The following is a 24879-nucleotide window of genomic DNA, read 5'->3' as shown; positions in this document are numbered from 1 at the left end:
TGGCAGGGGAATTTGACTGGATGATTTTTGGAGGTCCCTTCCAGTCCTTAACATTCTGTGATTTTGTAAACTTGAAATTCAGGACACAAGTGCTGTTGTTTTCCCATAATTAAAGGGAAAATAATCTCATAATTTATAGCAAAGAGTTTTTATGAGTCCATGCTCACTTCTTGAGAAAGGCATAATTCCTAGAAGTTTAGAAAAGTTTCCATGTTTACAAACTCTTAAACGACAGCATAGGGCATTCATGATACTGCATATATCCAAGGTAGTGCACTTATACTACCTGTGTGCAAAGCCCCACAATCTCATTCATCATTACAGAATCAAAGTATAGAGGAAAATATTTAGAGGATGCTAATACTTGCTACAGTTGGGTAAAGCTGATTTTCTGTACCTGCTGCTCTCGAAAGCTAAAGTAAAGGCTGTTCAGCCTGGAGAAAAGGTGGCTTCAGGGATACCTTAGGGCAGCCTTTCACTACCTGAAGGGGGGCTACAAGAAGGCTGGGAGGGGATTTGTTAAAAGGGCTTGTAGTGATAGGATAGAAGGGAATGGATTGAAGCTTGAGGAGGGCAAATTTAGACTGGAAATTAAGAAGAAATTATTTACAGTGAGTGTGGTGAGACACTGGAACAGGTTGCCCAGGGATGCTGTGGATGCCCCCTCCTTAGAGGTGTTCAAGGTCAGGTTGGATGAGGCCTTGAGCAACCTGGGCTAGTGGAAGGTGTCCCTGCCACTGGCAAGGGGCCTAAAGTTCAAGTTCCCTTCCAACCTAAATCATTCTATGAATCTATGGTATGCAACTTAGGCATTGAAATCACACCAGAAGAGTGAAAACTGAAATGGCTGTGACCATTTTCTTCAGTATGGAGTCTAAAGCAATAAAAAAAGGGAAAGGGTTGGTTCCTACCGTTGGGTAATCTGAAAATAAAATAGTTCTGCACATTCACAGTTCCCATCAATGCTCTTGTGCTCCTCTTGTTTCTTAAGGCAGCAGAGCCTGTCTCCAGAGATGAAACACTGGAACATGCTGCCCAGGGGGGTTGTGGAGTCTCCTTCTCTGGAGATACTCAAAACCTGCCTGGATGTGTTCCTGTGTGACCTGCTCTAGGTGGTCCTGCTCTGGCAAGGGGTTGGACTGGATGATCTTTGGAGCTCCCTTCCAACCCCTAACATTCTGTGATCGCTGAAACAATACAGAGCCATCTTGTCAAGATTTGTGTCGTTCCCTGGGGGGTGGGGTTTTGCTGAATATTTCCCCCTATTTTAAAAGTTTCCAAGATTTTGAAGGTGGAAAGTACTGCTGAAATATATAAAATAATGTGTTGGGTTTTCTGCAGAGCTACCTGGTACATGAAATGCTTTCCCTAGGCCTTTGCTTTGAAAAAGTTGGTATGAAAAGTTGGCTGAGTGAGCTGAAGCTGCCAGTTATGAAAGTTGTTAACACAGAATGGTTTGTGGGGCAGAGTTCCTCTGTTAGACCTGGGTGTTGATTTCAGAGATAAGATTTCTGCCAGATGGTATTTTTAGTGGAAATGAAACAAGCAGCACTTAAAAAAAAAATAAAAGAAGAAGAAGAAAGAGTAAAAGTCATATTCCATACCTACTGATCATCCTGTAGGAGAGCAGCGTTCAAGGTCATTTGCAACGTTTGCTACCATTTCACAGAATCAATGTCAGGGGCTGGAAAGGCTGGATGAGGATGAGGGGGTTGAGTCAGTCATCAGCAAGTTTGCAGATGACACCAAGTTAGGAGTAGATGTTAGTCAGTTAGAGGGTAGAAAGGCTCTGCTGAGGGACCTCGACCGACTGGACAGATGGCCAGAGTCCAACGGGATGGCATTCAACAAGTCCAAGTGCTGAGTGCTGCACTTTGGCCACAGCAACCCCATGCAGAGCTACAGGCTGGGGTCAGAGTGGCTGGAGAGCTGCCAAACAGAGAGGGACCTGGGGGTGCTGATCGACAGCCACCTGAATATGAGCCAGCGGTGTGCCCAGGTGGCCAAGAGGGCCAATGGCATCCTGGCCTGCATTAGGAATAGTGTGGCCAGCAGGAGCAGGGAGGTCATTGTGCCCCTGTACTCTGCAGTGGTTAGGCTGCACCTTGAGTACTGTGTCCAGTTCTGGGCCCCTCAGTTTAAGAAGGACATCGAAACACTTGAACATGTCCAGAGAAGGGCAACAAGGCTGGGGAGAGGCCTTGAGCACAAGCCCTATGAGGAGAGGTTGAGGGAGCTGGGGTTGTTTAGCCTGGAGAAGAGAAGGCTCAGGGGTGACCTCATTGCCCTCTACAACTACTTGAGGGGTGGTTGTGGCCGGGAATGGGTTGGTCTCTTCTCCCAGGCAACCAGCACCAGAACAAGGGGACACAGTCTCAAGCTGTGCCAGGGGAGGTTTAGACTCGAGGTGAGGAGAAAGTTCTTCACTGAGCAAGACATTTGTCATTGGAATGTGCTGCCCAGGGAGGTGGTGGAGTCATCGACCCTGGAGGCGTTCAAGAGGAGATTGGACGTGGCACTTGGTGCCATGGTCTAGTCATGGGGTCTGTGTTGATAGGTTGGACTCGATGATCCTCGAGGTCTCTTCCAACCTTAGTTATACTGTGATACTGTGATACTGGAAAGGACCTTGACAGCTCACCCATTCCAACCCCATCCCCCCCGCCCCTGCAGTGTTTTGGTTGGGAATAACTTGATGAGGTGGGAATTTTACAAATACAGTTATCTTTATTTTGCCCCAAAGCCCCGCCCCAAAAGTATGTCCAAAACTGGTTACGTTGTATTTACAGGTTCTGTCCGGTCAGGAATGCCACAAGGATGTTTATGAGCAATTTTGGTTCAATTTAGAGCATTCAGAAAAATGGAAAAGGCTAAGCTACAAAATAGCTTCACCCCACTTATAAAATCAGAGGCAAGCCAGGACCCCAGGGAAAAGCCGAGGGTGCCGAATTTTACTCCCGAGGGCTGGGGAGAAATTTGGAGACGGTGCCTGGATCCCTCCTTGGAGACTGCCTCCAATTCGGGGATGCCGCGGCATAAATCCAAAGCAATGGAACCCGCCAGAGTTAAAGCGTCTCCATACAGGGCTCCCACGAGGCAAATCCCGTGGGGCAGCGCTGCCTTAGCAGCACAAGAGCAGCCGCACTGCTGGCCTGTTCCCAGCCGCAGGTTACGGCAGGCAGGGTCGCTCCAGCATGAGGTAGGGAGCGGGAAGCCAGGGTACGCCGGTCCGGGGGGCAGCCAGGTCCGGGTGCTGCTGGCAGAACTCTCCAATTTCGCCGCGAATCTAGTGAATCCCCAAAGGAGTCCCAGACCGCTTTGTGGTCACTCTGAGACTTCCCCGGACAATGTGTCCAGAGGCACTCTCTCCTGGGCGGGAAGAACCCAGCCAATCGCAACGCCAGCTGCCAGCGCGGGCTCCCCGCAAGTGAATACCCTGAGGCACTTGAGCTCCCGGCCGCAGGAAAGTGCCTTTTTACCTTTCCCCGCTCAGGCCCACAGGAGGAGGGGAGAGGAATTTCGCTCCTTTGTCTCCCCCCATGGTAACCTCCGCAGACAGAGCGGGGGGAGAGCGGAAGGGGTTTTGGAGCACCCTACAAGAAACAGGGTCACTTATACCAGATTACACAGGAACACATCCAGGTGGGTTTTGAATATCTCCAGAGAGGGAGAATCCATAACCCCCCTGGGCAGTCTGTTGCAGTGTTCTGTCATACTCACAGTGAAATTTTTTCCCCTCCTGTTTCCATGGAACTTCCTATGCCTCAGCTTCCACCCATTGCTCCTTGTGCTGTCATTGGGCATCACCCAGCAGAGCCTGGCTCCATCCTCTTGGCACTCACCCTTCACATCTTTATCAACATGAATGAGGTCACCCCTCAGGCTCCTCTGCTCCAAGCTAGAGTCCTCAGCTCCCTCAGTCTCTCCTCCTAAGGAAGATCTTCCACTCCCTTCAGCATCTTTGTGGCTCTGTGATGGACTCCATCAGGCAGTTCCCTGAAGTTGGTCTTGAACTGAGGGGCTCAGAACTGGACACAATATTCCAGGTGTGACCTCCCCAGGGCTGAGTAGAGTGGGAGGAGAACCTCTCTTGGCCTACTAACCACAGCCCTTCTAACCCACCCCAGAACAGCATTGGCCTTCTTGGCCGCAAGAGTGTATTCCTGGCCCCTGGTCAACCACCCATCCCACTGGCACCCCCAGGTCCTCTTCGCTCCTCTCCAGCAGGTCAGTCCCCAACCTGTACTGATCCATGGGGTTCTTTCCCGGGTGCAAGACTCTACACTTGCCCTTGTTGAATTTCATTAAATTCATTCATTAAATTAAATTTAATTTCATGATGCTTTGCTTCCTGGCGAGTCTGCAGCCACCTTACCAACAGGCTGGAGCCTCTGACTGTTTAGCAAGGAATAATTAATTTTTAAAATGCCTGATTAGAAATGCCTGACATCATCTCTTCTGTGATTTCAGTTTTATTACTCATAAAGTCAGTTCACTTCCTGGAAAATCACGAATACAGTCAGAAACAGCTGTGGCAAATTGGCATCAATACTGAGCAGGCTTGGCTGAACCACAGGCTTTGTGCTGTCCCAGGCAGTGGAATAGACCTTGTAAATGCCTGGCACCTGGGCATGTGTGGCAGAGTCACCATAGGTAACTGCTGTGTCTATTTACCGAATTGTTAGAGTTGGTAGCTCATTATTATGACATGCTGCTTCATGGTTCAGCACATACACATTGCCATCTTAGTGTTCCTGGGTGCTTCTGATGAATGGCAGGAGAGCCATGGCAAGGTTGTTATTGCAGGAGGGAGGGAAATAGGATCATGCCCTTACAGTCGGTCCTGGTGAGACCACAGCTTGAGTACTGTGTTTAGTTCTGGGTGCCACAATATAGGAATGACATTGAGGTGCTGGAACATGTCCAGAGAAGAGCAACAATGCTGGTGAGGGATTTGGAGGGCATGGCATACATGGAGATGCTGAAGGAGCTGGAGTTGTTTAGTCTGGAGAAGGCTGAGGGGAGATCTTATTGCTCTTTACAATCACATGAAAGGAGGTTGGACTGAAGCTGGTGTGGGTCTCTTCTCCCAAGTAACCAGCGATAGGACAAGAGGAAATGGGTTGAAGTTGTGCCAGGAGAGGTTTAGATTGGACAATGGGAAAGACTTCTTTAGTGAGAGAGTGGTGAGGGGTTGGAACAGGCTGCCCAGGGAGGTGGTGGAGTCACCATCCCTGGAGGTGTTCAGAAGTGTGTGGATGTGATGCTTCAGGATATGGTTTAGTGGTCATGGTAGTTGGGTTACAGTTGGACTCTATGATCTTAAAGGCTTTTTCTAGCCTTAGTGACTCTACGATTGTACGACTCTATGAATAGACTGTCACCAGCAACACAAGGTCTGTTCTTCCTCACCAAATGTTTGTTTTGTATTGTATTTTTCACCAAAATTGAAGCAGAAGGCTCCCAATGACAGGGCATATACCCTGGTCAGTAAATGTGCTAAATCCTTCTGCACCCACTCAAAGAAAATGTGACTGTGGCCTCTCTGTAGGTGCACGTGCTGTCTGGTTCTCAGAAGCTGTAAAGATTTTGATTTCAGCCTGAACATCTCTGGTTGGAAGCCTGCTGCCTGTGGTGGTGGTGCTCCCATGACTGAAGAGTTTGAGCTTTGCTGGGCAGCAGTGATCTGCTTCAGGGTAGAACAACAGGGGAATTCACTGGACTGAAGCCACCTCCTTTCCTCACCCCCAGTGGCGCATGACAGCCCCCCAGCCTGGAAGAGAGAAAATGATGAGTTCCATGTCTCACGTCTTGAGTTTTTGTGCAGTGTGCTAAAAGGTGCTAAAAGGGTGGGAAATAGGACATAGTAAGGGTAGTGGACTCAGAGCTGTTTGGACTTGCCTGATTCCTCATGTGGTGTAGGGTTCATATGTCTGAACTTCTGTGGAGGCCCCAAAGTGTTGTTTGTGTTAAATGAAAAGATGAGTTCCCATGCAATTGTGAGACTTCTGAAGCAGGGACTTTGAGAAAATAAGTGAATATTAGATGTTCCTGAAGAAGTGTGCCCAGTATCAGGGCAGCTGAAGGCAGAAGAACCTGGAGAATTCTCCTCCTTTTGCCATGGGTCAGATTTGATCCTGGCTATTATGAAAGGTGTCTGTAAGGGCAGAGCACATGGAGGTCTGTGCAGCTGATTAGCCTCTTCTTTTGCCTGCGGGCTTATCCTACTCTGGTCTGGTTGAGGGGTAGGCTCTTTCCACTCTGTCTTCCTCAGCAGGCAGCTGCTGCTGGGAGGTAGAAAAGGCTCAGGGCCATCATCAGAAGCCAGTTGGAGAAAAGGGCATTGCAGGCATCATTGAGAGGAGCCTGGTGTTACTCTGCCCAATGAACCCGACTGCCATGGTTAAATACCTCAGAACAGCTGGGCCAGGCCTGGGTTAGGAGCAATGTCATCTCTGGAAAGGTGACTCAGGTGCCCAAGGGAGTTAGCTTGGAATAAAGACTGGAGGAAGCTGAACTGAGCCTAGGCATCAGCAGTGTATCAAGAGACACAAATATTGCTAAAATGTTTTATGAAATGAACATTAATGGGGAAAAAAAAAGCAGCCTGCAGAGCTGGAAACATTGATGTGGTTGTTAAGTTTTAATTAGTTAGAAACTGTTCATTCAGACTCTGCTTCTGTTCAGTGATTGTGCTAATGGGCTTGGGTTTGGGATCTAACATTGCTGGATTTTCCTTTTTTTATGAGTCCTAAGTACTGAAATATTAATTGTACACATGTCCTCCCAGCTTCTGGAGTGCTGTGAAGGGAGATTTTTGGACACTAAATTTTGTAGTAAATGATATCAGTTACTCCCCAGTGGTGCTTACTGCAGCCTCAGCGACATAAATGGTCCTGTCCAAAAGATGTTTCATCTGAAATGCAATGTTGGAAGGTGTTTCACAACAGGAAAGTAGTGCCACCTTACCTCTTTCATCTGTCAATTTAAAAAGTACTGTGAAGCTCAAAGACTGTTTCTGTGATGTTCCATGAGCTCGTGTTGCTATGTACAGGAGCTGTCTTTATGTACACGTGCACACACGTATGTGTTGGTGAGAAAACTCCATTGTTTCTCTTCTGCTGGAAGGTTTTACCTCTTCATTGGAGTATGCTCCATTAATAAAAAACTCATGGACCCAAACTAGAAGAGGGTAGGTTTGGATTAGATGTCAGGAAGAAGTTCTTCACTGAAGGGTGGTGAGACACTGGAACAGGTTGCCCAGGGCAGTGGTGGAAGCCTCATCCCTGGGTGGTTTTAAGGTCAGGCTGAATGTGGCTCTGGACAACCTAATCTAGTGGAAGGTGACCCTGCCCGTGGCAGAGAAGTTGGAACTGGATGATCCTTGGAGTCCCTTCCAACCCTGACAGTTCTGTGTAACATTCTAAATATTCATAATAGTCATAATATCTTTTTCAGAAACGGGAACATTTTTAATCCCCTGTCTTTCTTCACATGAGTGGATACAGATCTACCTGTTAACAAAAGCCTTGGTGTCTTGAATGATAATGGAACATTTTGGGGCATCACTGTGTGGTCTGTTTTCTGATTTCATGTCTAGAAGTCTTTGTCTTTGCTGTCTTACCTGTCTGATGCCTTCTGGAAACAATTTTATCTTTACACCACTTCATAAACTTCTGCATAAACTAGGCTGGAAGTTCTGGGCCATTTCCTCCAATTTGTAATGAGTTTTCTGATTGAATTCTTTTGCAGATAGCACTTCATACATGCAAATCAGTGCCTAAGATCCTGGTGGATTTTGTAGCGATCGTATATATATGGCTCTAAGAACTTGTGATATATTCTGAAAAGCTGTTTCCAAGGCATTGAATGAAAAATCTGATAAAAACATAAGATAAATCTCATTAACACAAAAGTAAGGAAAGTTAGAAAGAACTAAGTATGTTTCCATAGTTGGTTTGTAATAAACACAACAGCTACCAGATCTGTTCACAAATAGCTGGATGTTAGTAGAGGAGCTCTATCAATGGCATTAATTTAATTAATCTTTCAAGCTTTAGATGAGTAGCCATAACACCAGAGATGATTCACCTAAAATTAGGAGAGCCAGCCTCCAGGAAGGTCTCAACAGGCTGGTTGAGTGGGCAGGAAGGAGCTGTATGAAGTTTAATGAGGCCAAGTGTAGGGTCTTGCACCTGGGAACATGTAACCCAGGAATGCAACTCAGACTGGGAGCCATCTGGCACTGTGGAGGGGGACCTGAGGGTCTTGGTGGACAAAAGGTGAACAGTGTGCTGCAGTGGCAAAGAAAGCCAACAGGATGCTGAGTTACATTAATAAGGGTATCACAAGCAGGAATAAAGATGTTGTTCTCCCACTCTAGTCAGTGCTGGTCATGCTGCGCCTTGAGGGCTGTGCACAGTTTTGGTCCCTGTGATACAAGAAGGATGCAGACAGGCTGGGAAGGGTCCAGAGAAGGGCCACAGAATGATCAGAGGACTGGCAGACCTGTCCTATGAAGGAAGGCTGAGAAAACGAAGTTTGTTCAGCCTTGAGAAGAGAAGGCTTAGGGGAGACTTCATAACCATGTACAAGTACATCAGGGGTACATAAAGTACATGAAGAGGGAGACTCCCTTTTGGCAAAAAGTTACATGGTAAAGACAAGAGGTCATAGGGACAAATTGCTACTGGGGAGATTTGGACTGGATGCCAGAAGGTTTTTTTTTTTCCTCACCATTTGAACAGTTAAACATTGAAATAAACTCCCAAAGGAGGTGGTGGATTCCTCTACATTAGACAGTTTCAAGGCCCAGCTTGACAGGGTGCTGGGTCAGCTCATTTAAACTATATTATTACCCTGAGGGGTTGGACTAGATGATCCTTGAGGTCCCTTCTAACCTGATATTCTATGAATCTATGAATGAATAAATTTGCAAAGGGAAGAGCCAGTATGATAATGTGGATTTAAAATTTTCCTCACTGATCATCCCATAGGAATTATAAGTCAGGCTTTCGTTAACCCTTCTCAAAAGACAGATCTGTTGTGCAGTATTTAGCAGGGGTGTTTGAATAGGGGGGAGACAGAGGCTTCACTCCTGGAAAAATCAGATCCCTGGCCCTCCAGGTAAGCTCCAAAAGTGCCCCAGTTCACAAAAGAAGTGCAGCTTGGCCTCAGGAGAGGTCTGGCTGCTGAAGGAAAGGTTATTCCACAGGGGGTGTTTAAGACATGAAAGAAGTAGAAAAATAAAAAGAGGAGTGTTAGTGGAGAAAGCATCGTGATGGGGAGGGAGGCCACTATTGTGTGCATGAGTGTTGAACTGCTTGTTGAGGTCACCAAACAGGGAGCTCCAGGGGCAGAATCAGTGCTTGATGTCATTCAGAAGTGCAAATGGGGACCTCATTTGCATGATTAGGGCTGGAGAGATTTTTGATCATTGCAACTGTGACAAACTCTGATTCAGCCAACTCTCAGTAACGGAGCAGGGATGTCTACACCCCCCCACCCCCCTTCCTACAAATCCACTGGGCTAAAGGACCACAGAAAGGGAAAAGAGCAATTTGACACCCGTCTTTAAAAAGGACTTTGGAAAGATGTCAGTGTAGCTTTTGTTGACAGAAATTGTGTCAGAGAGAAGTCTGCTGCTCCTTGCCTGAAGCACCGACATGCGTGTGGATTAGGGTGATTTGCTTGGTACGGTGTGCTCAGATTTTCCAAGGGCTTTTGATAAGCTTCTCAGTCAGAAGATCCTAAAGAAACAAAATTGTAGCAGGATGAAAGGAAAGATCTCCTCTGGAACTGATGTGAGGGGCAGGAAGAGATGGTCAGGTATTGCAGTGGGAGATAACATGTGGAATCCCCACAGGGATCTGCACTAAGGTCTGTGATGTCCAGCATATTCGTAAGTGGTCTGGAAAAATGTGCTAAATAGTGGCATGCTGGATATTTCTTCAACTGATATGACAAATAAATTGTATTTTTAAAAGCATGAAAGCCTCTCACAATACCAAGTGGCACTGCAGTAAAATGGCAGCCCACATTTGGTGCCAGGAAGCACAAAATAATGCACACGAGGAAAAACAAACCTGACTGTACAATACTGAAGATGGGCTTTAAACTACCTCTTACCACTCAGGGAAGAGAGCTCAGAGTGGCTGTCAGTAATTCTAAGAAATGTTGGCTGAGGGCAGAGCAATGCTCAAAAGAAAAAAGAAAAAAGGCAAATAGATTGTCAGAAATTGCTAGGGAAGACACAGAAAACAAAATAATCATTTTGCTGTGCATTCACCTCTTGATTACTGCCTGCAGTTCTGGTTTCCCTGTCTAAAAAAAGGTATAACAGCCTGAAAGGGACAGAGAAACCTGACAAGCGTTTTCAGAAATAGAGATCAGCTTCTGAATTGAGATTGATTAAATAGACTCTTTAGACAGAAAAAAGAGAAGGTAGAAAGGCATGTGATAGCTGTGTTTAAAATCAGGAGTGGCATGGAGAAAATAAGTAGCAAATGATTATTTGTGTTTCTCCCTGAACAAGAAGGAGGGACATCAGGTGGAATTACCAACTAGTGGCTTAAGGAAACAATAGCAAACAACGTGTTCCTCATAGTGTGTGATTAAACTGGAACCAGTCTCACTGTATCTGCTGGGTGTCAAGAGGTTAGATGGACCCAAAACCAATCAGATGGATTAATGGGATAAAAAAAATCAGTCAGGGGCTATTAGCCTGCAAGTTGACATTCCTGCCTGAGGAATTTCCTGTGTGTCAGGTTGCTAAATGTGGGGAGGAGAGAGTGGAGAGAATGTCTACATGGTTACTCCTTTAGAAAATTGTTTCACTTGTTATTTGCTGCTGGCTTCTGTCAGCCATAGGATGCTGGACTAAACAGATCTTTGATCTGATGCAATTCTTCTGCGTTATGTTTTTATGAGGAATAAAAATACCCCAGATGCACACAGGGTCCTGAGGCTTGATGCCTACTTCAAGAATTCAGACGTAGCCTGGATGTCCACTTGGAGTCTTGAAAGAGAAAATGTCCAGTAGGTTGCATTGACCTAACCACCTGAGGAGAAGAGTGCCCTGAGCGCTGCTGTGATAACCCAAAGAGGCACCCATGCTTTTGGATATTGAATTCAATTACTTGTGGAATGAGGAATCACAGAATCATAGAATGTTAGGGGTTGGAAGAGACCTTGAAAGATCATCCAGTCCAACCCCCCTGCCAGAGCAGGAGCACCTAGAGCAGATCACACAGAAATGGATCCAGGCAGGTTTTGAGTATCTCCAGAGAGGGAGACTCTACAACTCCCTTGGGCAGCGTGTTCCAGTGTTCTGTCACCATCACAGGGAAAACTTTTTTCATCATGTTCACATGGAACTTCCTATGCCTCAGCTTCTACCCATTGCCCCTTGTGCTGTCATTGGGCATCACCAAGCAGAGCCTGGCTTCATCCTCTTGGCACTCACCCTTCACATCTTTATCAACATGAGTGAGGTCACCCCTCAGGCTCCTCTTCTCCAAGCTAGAGAGTCCTCAGCTCCCTCAGTCTCTCCTTGTAAGGAAGATGTTCCACTCTCTTAATATTTTTTGTGGCTCTGTGCTCGACTCTTCCAAGCAATTCCCTGAGGTCCTTCCTGAACTGAGTGGCCCAGAACTGGACACAATATTCCAGGGCAGAGTAGAGTGGGAGGAGAACCTCTTTTGACTTACTAACCACAGCCCCTCTAATCCACCCCAGGATGGCATTAGCCTTCTTGGCAACAAGAGCACATTGCTGGCTCATGGACAACTTTTCATTCACTAGGACCCTCAGGTCCTTTTCCCCTTCACTGCTATCCAGGAAGCTGCACCTTGCACGTTGTCCCATGGTGCATCTTGGTGGGATGAAGGGAGTCACTTATGAAAGTTAAAGCGTGTTGAGTGATACATGGCTTTCCTCATCTTGTAATTAAAAGTTTTATACTTCTCTGAAGAGTTACTGCTCCACCTTTTGCATTGCACCATTTAATATTCTGCTTTCTGAGACTGTGTGCAACATGGATGTGCAGGAACATTGCTGTTGGTTAGAGAATGCCGCTTAAGAACAGTGACAAAATTACTCTGTCGCTAAAAGTACAACCAAGATAACTGTATTTTAGTGTGAAGATAATGTTGAGCTGGAGTTAAATTGAATGTCTCTTTCTTCAGGGAGGGGAAAATTTAATCAGGTGCTCAAAATCAAATTAAAGGGGAAATCAGTTTGGAAAACCACCAGAATTACAATCCAGCTAATGACCTGAGGTAATACTGGCAAGAAATTTGCTTTCGCATTGCAACGTGAAAAATTGTTTCTCTAAGAGGGAGCTGCTTGTAGCTGGTGATTGCAGAGGGCAGTTCAGAGCCCAGTATTTCCTTGAGAGAACAATTACAATGTGCCGCCCTTGCACCGCTTACTTCCCTTCCATTACAGTGATACCAACAGTTATTATCCTGCAATCAAGCCTGTCAGTGTTTCTATCATAGTGTTATTTTCAAACTTGGCCATTAAGCTGGAAATGTTTTCCCAGTCCAGCCTGAATCAACCTCTGCAGCTAGTGGGCCATAAGTGATCCAGAAGTGTTGTGTCTTCTGCAAAAACACAGACTCTCCCATGGCATGAGTCGTGGTAAGAAATGTCTCTACATCTGGGAATAGAATAGATCCTGCACTTGGGCTGCAACCTTGCTGCAGAGAGGGATTTGAATTCTAATGTGCATGTTCAGCGACCAGCTCTGGAGCCCTCAAAACAGGGAGGACACAGACCTGATGGAGGAGGTCCAGAGGAGGGATGTGAAAATGATCATGGGGCTGGAACACCAATGCTATAAGGACAGGCTGAGGGAGCTGAAGTTGTTCAGCCTGCAGAAGAGAAGGCTCCGGGGAGACCTCATAGAGACCTTCCAGCACCTGAAAGGGGCTACAAGAAGGCTGCATGCAGGGGGACTGCTTACAAAGGCCTGTAGTGATAGGACAAAGGGCAATGGTTTGAAATGAGAGAAGAGGAGATTTCGTTTGGCTGTCAGGAACAAGTTCTGCACCGTGAGGGCTGTGGAACACTGGAACAGGTTGCTCAGGGCAATAGTTGAGGCTGGACAAGGCTCTGAGCAAGGTGATGTGGTGGAGGATGTCCCTGCTGACTGCAGGGAGGTTGAACTTTGGAGGTCCCTTCTAACCCAAACCATTCTGTGATTCTGTGACTATACTGACTAACATAGATGAGTAGAGGGGCTTTATTCAGCATGGTTGGAAAGGTCAGGGTCTTTTTCTGCTTTATTTCCTTCCCATACAAAAGGAAGACTTTGAAGGAGCTGTGGCTCAAAGGTGCTGCTGCTCTTCACATGCCCAAAATTGCACCCTTCTGGCATACATTTGTTTCTCTTATTTGTGGAGAATTTGGAGATGGTGTCCAGAAGCTGCAGCTGTGATTCAGAAGGAAGAAAGAGCTGCTCTGCTATTACCTGGAATTGCATTTAACTTAAACCAGCATGGTGCCTTGATTTTCTGTGACCTTTACCCATCAGGAGTTATTAGCTAATTGAATTCAGAAGGTAACTCCCTAACTGTTTTCAAACTAAATTAACTTGCTTCAAGGGACCAGCTTATGTTTGTATTTCCACAGAGATAATGACTTTAGGCTTCAACTGAAACCTGGCCAGAAAATGAGGAAAAAATAAATCAATGACCTCACTCTTATCTGGTCTTAACAGGCAGGCTTTCCTTTGCTAAAAGTGACCCTGAAATGGTCTGGGCTGATTCACACAAATCCCAAGCCCTGCATCCTGCTAAGCAGAGCTGTCCTGGGGAATGCTTGGCTCCATGAGGAACTCTAATCCAAACATCAGCAGAGGTGCAAGTCTTTGAAATCCAGCTTTTCTGAGAATCAAAATGAATGCTTCTGAGAAATTCAAAGGAGCAGTAAGATAAAGAGTTAAGGAGGAAATTAGCTTCAATGCTAATTAGAGGAAAAAAACCAAACCTGCTTTTCACACTTGTGTCTGGGACTGAACAATATTCCTAGGGATGTACCTTCTGATGCTCCACAGACATATGCTTCTCCAATTATTTAATTATCTGGCGTTGTTAAATAAGGAATGCTTTTTAGACTCTGAAAGGAGATCATTGCCTGGTGAGAGCTGTACCTCTATTGGTGGACATCCTTCCCTTGATGCCTTGATTAATGGAAGAAGTAGACAGCTCCACAATGTGCCCCTCCAACAGTGTGTACCTCCTTCCCCTCTCTCTGGATGTCTCAAATGAAGGCTTAAATCTTCAGGTGAAAAATGTGATTAATAATACTTTAACGGAATATATGACACAATCTATTCAAGTATGCAGAGGTAAGAGGCAGGGGTCTTTAACTGCCGGTAAAGAATCCATAAAAACCTACTCTTAAAGCCCAAATAAGCTTGAAATGTTATAGTAGCAATAGCAGCAGTACTTGTAGTGACCATTTAGGTCTAATAAGAAATGTGACATTTTAGGAAGAGATGGTATCTTTTATTAAATCTGTTGATATAGGTTTTATAGCAGCACTGCTTCTTTTAATGTTGAGCTTAATAGGAAAAAGAGTCCCTAGGCAAAATTCATGCTGTGCTGGTAAATACTGATATTATACCAAGAGAGATATTTTTTTGGTGCTTTTAGGTGAATGATAAAATTGGAACTACATCTTTATCCAGCTATGGTTGCTTTGCAAACACTATAAAATTTGGAGCAGTGGTTCATTCACCAGATGGCTGTGCTACCGTTCAGGGGAACCTCAACAGGTTGGAGAAATGGGCATGAGGACTTGGAGAAATTTCATGAGGGCAGGAACCTCATGAAATTCAGCAAAGGGAAAGGCCAGGTCCTGCCCCTGGGGAGAAATAACCTCAGGCACCAGTACATGCTGGCTGGAAAGCAGGTATGAGGTTTGGAGGGCATGTCATATGTGGAGAGGCTGAGGGAGCTGGGGTTGTTTAGTCTGGAGAAGAGAAGGCTGAGGGGAGATTTTTTTTTTCTCTCTACAAGTACCTGAAAGGAGGTTGGAGTGAGGCTGGTGTTGGTCTCTTCTCTCAAGTAACTGGTGATAAGACAAGAGGCAATGGCTTCAAGTTGTGCCAGAGGATGTTTAGATGGACATTGGAGAAAAACTTCTTTACTGACAGAGTGGTAGTGGTGAAGGGTTGCAACAAGCTGCCCAGGGAGGTGGTGGAGTCACCATCCCTGGAGGTGTTCAAGAAGTATGTGGATGTGGTGCTTCAGGATATGGTTTAGTGGTTATGGTAGTTGGGTTATGGTTGGACTCAATGATCCTAAAGATCTTTTCCAGCCTTAGTGATTCTATGATCTCTTGCAGTAAAAGACCTGGGGATCACCTGTAATTGACAGAAGCAGTGAGTGATGATGTAAACATACAAATTCTGGAGTTTGTAAATCCTGGTGAGAGCCCGGGTTTGAGGTATTCCTGTAAGCTTAGCACTCTGTGAACATGCTCAGGGACTGAACTTTAAGCACCAGAGGAGCTTTAAGGCTGAAAGGGAAGGCACCTATGGACAGGCATACAGACAGGGAATATGTGAGTGAGATCCTCACTCTTGATTTTGAGGATTTCAGCATTGGACTGAAGTACCTGCAGGGGTCAGTCAATAACTAATTTCTGTCTAATTCCATCACAGATAGGTTTTGTTTTGTTTTCTGTTTGTTTGCTTCCAAAGGGAATCACTGTCTGTTCCGTTCTGCAGGTGAGCCAGTGATTGGCACATTTCCACTGATAGAGAGCTGGTCCAGTAAGTGTAAGCACCATGTTTCAGCTCACATGGCTCAGGTGCAGTTCTATGTTGATGTGGCTGCATTCTTTTTTGGGAGCACATAAGAGTTGGATGTGTCTTGGATGTGCTGTCTCAGCAGTTTTGGCACTGCTGTGGAGCACCAGCAGTGTGGCCAAAAGGATAAATCACAGAATCATGGAATGGCTTAGGTTGGGAGGGGCCTTAGAGATCATCTACTCCAACCTCCCCACCATGGGCAGGGACACCTCTCAACTAGACTCAGCGGCTCAAGGCCTCATCCAGCCTGGCCTTGAACATACCCCCAGGGAGGAGGCAGTCACAACTTCCCTGGGCAACCTATTCCAGAGTCTCACCACCCTCATACTGACAAACTTTTTCTTAAGATATAGTCTAAACCTACTGTCCCTCAGTTTAAAACTGTTCTCCTTTGTCCTGTTGTGAGACATCTTTATGAAAAGTCCTTCTCCAGTCTTCCTGTAGGATCCCTTCAGGGAGAAGGCTCCCTTCAGAAGAGAAGGCTCCAAGGAGACCTTATTGTGGTCTTCCAGTATCTTAAGAACAGTTTTCTATAAGAAAAATGGTGAGGGACTTTTGAGGGTGTCAGGGAGTCATAGGACTAGGGGGAATGGAGCAAAAGTAGAAGTGGGTAGATTCAGATTGGATGTTAGGAAGAAGTTCTTCCCCATGAGGGTGGTGAGACACTGGAACAGGTTGCCCAGGGAGGTGGTGGAAGCCTCATCGCTGGATGTTTTTAAGGCCAGGCTGGATGTGGCTCTGAGCAACCTCATTCAGTGTGAGGTATTCCTCCCCATGGCAAGGGGGTTGGAATTGGATGATCCTTGAATTCCCTTCCAACCCTGCCAATTCTATGATTCTACAATTGGAAGGCAGCTATAAGACCTCCCTGGAGTCTTCTTTGGGTTGAACAACTCCAGCTCATTCAGCCTACCCTCATAGTAGAGGTGTTCCAGCCCTTTGTGGCCCTCCTCTGAACTTGCTCGAACAGCTCTGTATCCTTTTCTTATGATGGGGACACCAGAACTGGATGCAGTATTTGAGGTGGGGTCTCATAAGAGCAAAGAGTAGAATAAATGAAGCTCTTAGGAAGCTAATTTGATCTATCCATAAAATCAATTCATTCCAACAGCATCGTAGGATAAAGTGCAGAGGCTAGAATACATAAAACAAATTATATAGGGAAGTTAAATATCACAAATCTAAGACAGAAACTGTAAACATTCCATGTAGTGAATTTTATTCTGCACATATTTGCAGTGGAATTTTTTCTTTTGAAGTGAACACATTTTTGTAAATCTTGTGATTAAAGAAATTGAATTTAAAATATCATCTGTCCTGCTGCAAATCTTTCCTGTAGAAATTAAGATTAAAAGAAATATGAGATTAAAAAAGCAAAAAAGAAAAGTGGATATATGAAAAGCTGCTTCGGGTCATTGTCTCCAAGCAGTTGCCATAGCTCATAAGTGACAACTTAAAGACATTGATGTAGTCAGAGTGCTGTAGGAGTGTGGGAATCCAGGCTTGAACTTTAGGGGAACTTCTGGAGACTGTCTGCCAAGAAAAGTGAAAGCCTGAGTTCCTGCATCTGGTGGAGATCCAGGCAGAGATCACACAGAATGCAACATGCTAACATATAAAAAAATAAAAATCAACACTAAAAATCCTTTCTAAAAACACTAAAAATACATTCAGCATGGAGAACTTTGTAAGAAATTGGCTGCTAATTGGCTCTACATTTAATTAAATAGTTGTATCAAGGAGCCAAAGCTGAGCTCTTCATGTGGATAACATCCCACAGAATCAGAGTATTTATCTAACACATGAACCACAGCTAAAACTCTGGCTATAAATCCCAGTTATCAGTTGTTTCATGGTAACCAAACATTTCCTTTCCCTTCCTGTAAGTCACTGCCCTGCCCTGTAATACAGTCCACTCAACAGCCAGGGCTCCATCAGCTTTAGCAGTGGTCATCAATTATCTCCAATTATAGATGGCAATTTCCCAGTTTCAGGACAGTTAAAAATGCATGAATAATTTTGTATGGTGTTTGAGGTATGTTTCCTTCCTTTGTGAAGCTTATGTGAGCTCACAGAATCACAGAGTCACAGAATATTAGGGGTTGGAAGGGACCTCCAGAGATCACTGAGTCCAATGCCCCTGCCAAAGCAGGATCACGTAGGGCAGGTCACAGAGGAATGCATCCAGGCAGGTTTTGAAAGTCTCCAGCGAAGGAGACTCCACAACCTCTCCGGGCAGCCTGTTCTAGGGCTCTGGCACCCTCAGCATAAAGAAGTGTCTCCTTGTGTTGAGGTGGAACCTCCTATGTTCTACCCTGTACCTTTTCCTGTCAGTGGGCACCACCAAAAAGAGACCGGCACCTTCATCCTGACACCCACCCCTCAGATATGTATAGAAGTGCACACTTAAACCCCAAACACTAATACTTTCTGTCTCCTTCTCATTTCAGATCCTGAAACTCAAATAAAAGATGTAACTCTCCATGGCAAGGCTGGCTATCAGATGAAAGAGGAGGCTTGGATTCCTACATCTCTGGGCTTTGTGTCTGGGTCATCTGCAGCCTGCTAAGGTGTAAGTGCCAAGTGAAGCCTTCCCCACATTTGAGATGTTCTTAGCTGCTTGCTTTCTCTCTCTCATGTGCAGTCTGATTTCTGAAATGGTGGGAGTTTGTTCAACTGCCTTACCCTCACAGGCAGCATTAGTAAGGTCTGTCTCTTCCACCCACATGTTCATTTTCTGGGAACATGTGGGAGCTTAATGTCTTTGAGACTTCTTCTTGCTTGCCTTATTAGATGAAAATTGGCCAATGGGCTCACAAAGGGTTAGGGAAGAGGCACCTAAAGAAAAGACAAACAGGCATGAATGCAGACATTAAGATCCTTGTTTCCTTAAGAAATGTTAGCATTTTACCTTTCACTCATAAAATGAGAACCAAAGCTAACTGAAGGAACATCTGGAAAGAAAGGCTGCTTTTCTGCTCAGGTGGTTCTTCAGACCTGGGAACCTTCAGGACAGGTCAGGGGCTACAGAAGTCTGGCTGCTGGTGATCTCCTCTCCCATGCTTGATCAGTCTGAGCAAGTCTGCCCATCAGTCTGTCCCTGCTGACTTGCTGACCCATGGTGAGGCTTTGCAGGTTTCCTCTCTCTCACATTTGCAGTCTTTGTTGACTCTGCCTTGCTCTGCATTTCCTGGTGGTCTTGGTTTTAATGTCTGCCAGAGTATCCACCCTGAGCTGAGGGAGGATTTCATTTACATGTGTTGATGGGGCAAAATGCTCTGCTAATATAGTCCTTTACCACATTGTTCAGAGTTTTGCTTTCCTCAGTAACTTCTTTGCAATGATCCTTCCTTCTCTCCCTTCCTGCTCCCAAGTATCAAAACTGTAATAGATGAAACCACTTCTGAAAGAGCTGGTATCCAAAGAGTCAGATGAAAAAGACTTTCATAATTGCTGCTGGTATCAAGCCTTTGCCTTTAGAGGCTTTAAACTGGGCCATCCTTTTTTCTTCCTTTTCCAGCTGCTGAGTTTCCAAGTGCAGGTATTAACCACCTTACAGTCACACAGCAGAGCTATAATCACTTACCACTTGTCTAGCTAGATTCTGGATACTCTTTCAGCCACAGCAATGTCTTACCACTGGTGTCCGAGTCTTTTGCAGGTACTTTCCTAAAATGCTTGCCAGCAAATCTCTACTCCCTAGTGTCTTTGCCCCAGAGCTTTGCTCAGTTGCTGAGGCTGGCAGGAGGAAGTGCAGTGTGGTTCCCAGCAAAGCAGTGGCCAAAATGGTAGCCCCAAAGCTGGAGCAGTCTTGTGTCCCAGCAGGGGTTCTCCTTTTATATAACCACATGCTTAAAATACCAGTGTTATCATTTTGAGGGATGAGGGATACACATTCTGGAAACAGCTATGCTCATGCAGGTTGTCACTGCAGTGTGGGAAGCCTCAGAGTTTGGGCTCCAAGTTTTCATTTTGCCTAAAACCAGTTGAAATGTAAGGAAATAGTAGTTCTTAAAATATTTTCTCTAGACTTTTTCATTTTTTTGTGGGAGAAATTTAAAAAGTGTATTTAAAATTGCAAACCAGAAAGGATGTTTCTTTTCAGAACTACCTGAAGATGCTATTTTGGACCCATTTGGTCCACAAAGAGAAGATTTCTTGTCTGGTAATTTCTCCCAGCTCCTTGTGCTGTGTAAAGCAGGGACAAAGGCAGCAGGTGGTTCAACTTCCAGCAATTCCATTGAAAGAAAAGCAGAGCTAATCTCACAGGTTGTTTAGTGCAGCATCAAGATGACATCAGAACAGCTACTTACAACTTACTGGAGATGGAAAACACCAATTTAATGTGGAGTCTGTACTCATAATTACTTTCAAATTCTGCTTTAATAACGTTGCCTCTATTTGCAGTACTGTAAATGTGGAAATGAATTTGGCTGAAAGAGTGTCAGTGTGAAGCAGCATATAATTTTGTTTTTGTTTGTGCTGTACTTCACATAATTACTGTAATTATGCATATTAGGCTGTTGTGTGTAATGGCACCATAAGGTAGATAATTTTGTCAGTAACTGGCTGTGGCAGCCTATATACATTTTGCACCATCCACAGAAATGCTTTGAAGATCATTTAATGCTGCTGATTTGCTCATAGTAGGTCAGAACTGATTGCTGCTGTTTCCAGAATGTCTGTCTGGGGGCTATGCCTTCCAGAAAAAAAAAAAATCATAATCAGGTATTACTGAAAAAAAAACCCACCCAAAACTTTGTTTCTTAGAGCAACACAAAACCAAACAAAGGCTCACATTTTCAGAGGGTAAAATCTTTAAGTAGCTGACAGGGTTACTATCAGCATAATACAACAAGGAGCTGCAGCAGCTTTGGAATCCTTGGAGGTATGTTTCAGCTGAGATTATACTTTGCAGAAGAAATTGCAAATGTGCTCAATGCTGTCTACTTCTCAACTGAGTAAGTTTAGATCAAGATGCTTTAATAAAGTGACACAAAACCTTAGCTTTTAAATGAGACTAAGCAGAAGCAGATTGATAGTAGACAAAACAAATCAAGGAGGGAATGCTGGTAGGAAAAAAGTCAGGAAGGATAAGGTAAGCATGGAGTGAGATGTTACCTGGTTATTTCAGGGGTTCAAAGGAAAGGTGCTGTTTAGCAAATGGTTCCTTCAAATGTTGAAAGTCCTTAAAAGTTTAGTAATGGTATTATGTTAACTGGAGCCATCAGACGTTTTCTCAGATAATTTTGTGCTCAACAGTGGTGGCTGTGGTGCTGAGACCAGGTCTTGTGCATTTCTGGGTCCATGCAGCCAGCCAGCTGCAATGGGTGAGCCTTTCTCAGCACCAAACCCCCAATATGATGGATCCTGGGGAGCCAGCCCTGCCCTTCTGTTTGAGGTGATCTGCAGACACTGTCACCTGTGAGAGCCTGGCACATGGAAGTTCCCCTCTCTACAAGAGGGACATTGAGGTTCTGGAGCATGTTCAGAGAAGGGCAACAAGGCTGGAGAAGGGCCCGGAGCACCTGGCCTGTGAGGAGCTGCTGAGGGAGCTGAGGTTGTTCCGTCTGGAGGCTGAGGGAAGACCTCATTGCATTCTACAACTACCTGAAGAAAGGTTGGAGCAAGGAGGGGGCAGCCTCTGCTCCTTGGTGGCAAGTGACAGGACCAGAGGAAATGCTGCACCAGAGGAGGTTCAGGCCGGATGCTAGGAAATATTTCTTCCCTGAAATTGTCATCAAACATTGGAATGTTCTGCCCAGGGCAGTGGTGGAATCACCATCTCTGGGGGTGTTCAAGCAGTGTGTGGAGCTGGTGCTAAGGGACAGGGTTTAGTGTTGAGCCTTCAGTGCGGGGTTGAAGGTTGGACTGGATGGTCTTGGAGGTCTCTTCCAACCTGATGTTTCCTGTGACCTGCTGGCAATGGTCATTTTCCCGGCTGCACTGACATCTCTTGGCATGATGGAGATTGCACAAGGCTATTTTTTTTTTTTTCCTTCTTTTGCTGACAGAAATGAGTCGATGGGTAGTGACTCATTTGTCAGAAAAGTTTGGAAACTACTTACTGAAAGCAAAAGTGGAGGTGTCTGGGGAGATGAGTAGGGCATAGGGTATAAAGCTGTCATGATTTGCTTCCATACTTCCTGCTCCACAAACTCATCAAGGTAGGACTCAGCTCCGTGGGAAGGAAGGCCTGAGTGACACTGATGGCTAGGTGCATTAAAAATGTCCTCAGCCCTGGTGAGGTAGGAATACGGCTGCTAGATAAGAACAGTTTGCTCTTAGAGGCTCCGGCTCCTGCTTTATGTCTCTTTGGGCTGAATGGATTCACTCTCGAGTGCAAGCTGCATGAAAAATTTCAGTGTCATTTTTAGCCCTGCTTCAACAGGCTGGTTTGGCAGGGCTGATTTAAGAGATGCAGTCTGTGTGGGACACACCATTATTTATCATGTATTGATCTGGCAATAATAACCTGTGCTTTCCTGAGCTGTAACACTTGCGACTCCCTTCTTGTTTGCTAAAACTGACCTGCCACTTGCAATTGATTCAAAATGCAGCAGCACACCTTATCTTGGTCTGGAACTTGCATGTTCATCCTGCTCTACTTTCTCCCCTCCCCCGCCAAATCAGAGCAGTTATAAATGTGTATGGCTCCCAAAGGGGCTAGCATTGGTTGTATAGAAGATCCTCTCCTTGATGGGACTCTGAACTCGCATGCCCTGCAGAGTTCTGGGGTTTGCTATTATAGACTCATTGAATGGTTTGGGTTGGAAGGAACCTTAAAGATCACCTGGTTCCAACACCCCTGCCATGGGCAGGGACACCTTTTACTAGACCAGATTGCTCAAGGCCTCATCCAGTCTGACCTTGACCACCTCCAGGGTAGTGAACCTCCCTGGCTAGCCTGTTCCAGTGTCTCACCACCCTAACTGGAAAGAATTTCTTCCTAATCTCCAGTCTAAATCTGCCCTCCTCAAGCTTCAATTCATTCCCTCTCATCCTATCACTACAAGCTCTTGTAAAAAGTCCCTTCCTGGCTTTCTTGTAGGCCCCCTTCAGGTATTGGAAGGCTGCTCTAAGGTCTCCCTAGAGCCTTCTTTTCTCCAGGCTGAAAAGCCCTGTCTCTCAGCCTGTCCTCACAGGAGAGGTGCTCTGATCATCTTTGTGGCCCTCCTCTGGACCCACTCCAGCAGCTCCATGTGCCTCTTATGCTGGGGGCACCAGAACTGGATGCAGTGCTCCAGGTGTGGTTTCACAAGAGCAGAGGGGCAGAATCACCTCCCTCATCCTGATGGTCACACTGCTTTTGATACAGCCCAGGACATGAATGCCCTTCTGGACATCAAGTGCACATTGCCAGCTCATATTGAGGCTTTATGCTAGAAGTCAGAAAGTAATTATAATTTTGCTATGGCAGCTCTGGCAAAAGGTCATTTATTCCCCTCTGAAATTCAGTTAAATTTGTTTCCACTCTTAAAAGCAGCCACAGATAAACATATTTTTCCCTGAGTGATTTGCAGTGATGATTGTTGCTTTATTGACTGATGTGTTTTTCAGTCGACCCACTCTTATTGTGTTGACTTCGTAGAATATTTTAAGGGAATAAAATGTTGTTTTGTCTTTGTTGGTCACCTCAAATGTGCTCTTCAGATAAAATTGTTATTCCTTTGGTTAATATCTAAAAAAATGGTTACAGAAGTTGCCTACCATTGTTTATCAGCACATATTCCTAGGGAAGAATGCTATCATAATTTAAGACTCAAACTCTCTCCTCAATAATTAGGGTGAGAAAGTCCATTTTTTATTACCAATAACAGAACATTGGTAAGAAAAGTTTAAATTAATCACAAAATTCAGAATTAAATCAGATGACATTTAGCCAGAAGGACCTAGACAAGCTGGAGAGGTGAGCCCAGGTGAAGGCTCGATGAGACCAGGTGCAGGATCCTGCACCTGGGTCAGAACAATCCTCATTATCAATACAGGCTGGGGTTGAGGTGATAGAAAGCAGGCCTGTAGAACAGGACTTGGGGGTTCTGGTGGGTGGGAAGGTGGACATGAACCAGCAATGTGCACTTGCAGCCCAGAAGGCAAATGGAATCCTGGGCTGCATCAAAACAAGTATAGCCAGCAGATGGACAGAGGTGATTCTGCCACTTGATTCTGCTCTGGTAAAACCTCACCTGGTATTCTGCATCCAGCTCTGGAGCCCTCAACCCAGGAAGGGCATGGACCTGATGGAGAGGGTCCAGAGGAGGGCCATGAGGATGACTGAGAAGCTGGAACACCTCTGCTATGAGGACAGGCCGAGGGAGCTGGGGTTGTTCAGCCTGGAGAAGAGAAGGCTCCAGGGAGACCTCATAGCAGCCTTCCAGTATCTGAAGGGGGCTGCAAGGAGAGTGCAGAGGGACTGCTTACAAAGGCCTGGAGTGATATGAAGGGCAATGGTTTGAAATTAGAGTAGATTTAGTGTGGAACCCTGGAACAGGTTGCTCAGGGCAATAGTTGAGTCCCCATCTCTAGAGATCTTCAAGGTCAGGCTCAACAAGGCTCTGAGAAATTTAGATTTAGCATTCAGTGGGCAGAAACCGCTTGGCTACTTCTTCTCCGGGATGAGTGAGACCTACACCTGGGTCCTGGGATGGAAGCTGTAGTACTCCATGGCCTTCTGTAGTCACTGGCACAGCTGGGGCCAGTTTTGTGGTGATGTGCCTGAGGTCTGAACAAATTCTTCAGCCCCTGCCCACTTCCCTAGAAGTTTGCTAGCTGAAGAGTCCCTGTGCTACATTTTTCTGATGGCATAGTTTTTAAACTTTGCCAGTTGCTGCTCTGTTGCCAAAACTCTTGTTCTGAGAACATCTTGGCCCCAGTTTTGAATCTCTACTTTGATTCCTGAGATATTATTTATCATTGTTATAGACATCTACAGCAAAGAGGAGGCCACACAGATAGAAAAACAGGCTCACTCTGTGCTGTACTTCTCTGCGTGATACAAGTAGCTCTCAAAAATCTTCTACAAGGCCAAGCAGTACTTGAAGAGTTCAGACACACAG

At 45.4% G+C, this 24879-nt stretch overlaps 1 long non-coding RNA gene across 1 annotated transcript in view; it reads left to right on the top strand.

Moving 5' to 3' along the window:
* The first annotated feature begins 18277 nt into the window (after nucleotides 1-18277).
* The window catches only part of LOC137444268 (uncharacterized), a 139510-nt gene continuing 132908 nt past the window's right edge, over nucleotides 18278-24879 (top strand). Inside the window, exon 1 of the long non-coding RNA XR_010988104.1 lies at nucleotides 18278-18395. This is a non-coding gene — a long non-coding RNA (uncharacterized lncRNA). The remainder of the gene's footprint in view (nucleotides 18396-24879) is intronic.

This window comes from Melanerpes formicivorus, unplaced genomic scaffold (genome assembly GCF_026170545.1).
Source record: "Melanerpes formicivorus ecotype bairdi unplaced genomic scaffold, bMelFor1.0.p_v2 SCAF_11, whole genome shotgun sequence".
Lineage (NCBI taxonomy): Eukaryota > Metazoa > Chordata > Aves > Piciformes > Picidae > Melanerpes > Melanerpes formicivorus.
This window is presented reverse-complemented; position numbering and strand designations above follow the sequence as displayed.